Here is a 769-nt window from a genome sequence, read left to right as displayed (position 1 = left end):
GACTTGAGGTTGGTTTTTTGAAAAGATTAATAAAATTGACAAACCACTGGCAAACTTAACAAAGGAAAAGGAGAGGAAGATGCAAATAACATGAATTAGGTATAAAAGTGGTGATGTCACAACAGAAGCAACAGATATAAAAAGAATAGTATCATAATATTTTGAAGAACTGTACTCTAACAAATTTGAAAAGCTAGAAGAAATGGACAGATTTATAGAAACACTCTACTCACCTAAATTAACACATATTAGGGTAGAAAATAGACCCCAAACAAAAGAAGAAAGTGAACAGGTCATAAAAAGTTACCAACAAAGAAAAGTTCTGGCCCAGATGGTTTCACTGAAGAATTCTACCAATCATTCAGAGAAGACATCAATCCTACTCAAACTATTCTAGAACATAAAAAAGGATGGAATTCTCCTAAATTCATTTTATGAAACAAACATAACCTTGATACCAACATTAGGCAAAGATGCCACTAGAAAGGAAAAATGCAGACCAATATCCCTCATCAACATAGATGCAAAAATCTTCAACAAAATACTAGCCAATAGACTCCAATAACATATTTAAAAAGCAAAACAAAACACTAAGACCAAGTGGCATTTATACCAGGTATGCAAGGATGGTGCAACATTAGAAAAGCAATCAACATATTCCATCACATAAGTAAAATAAAGGAAAAGAATCACATGATCATATCAAAATATGAAGAAAGGGCATTTGATAAAATCCAACATCCATTCCTGATTTAAAAAAAAAAAAAAA

This window comes from Orycteropus afer, unplaced genomic scaffold (genome assembly GCF_000298275.1).
Source record: "Orycteropus afer afer isolate SDZICR_OR568_19922 unplaced genomic scaffold, OryAfe1.0 scaffold00281, whole genome shotgun sequence".
Lineage (NCBI taxonomy): Eukaryota > Metazoa > Chordata > Mammalia > Tubulidentata > Orycteropodidae > Orycteropus > Orycteropus afer.
The sequence above is the reverse complement of the archived record's forward strand: the minus strand, read 5'-3'. Positions refer to the sequence as shown.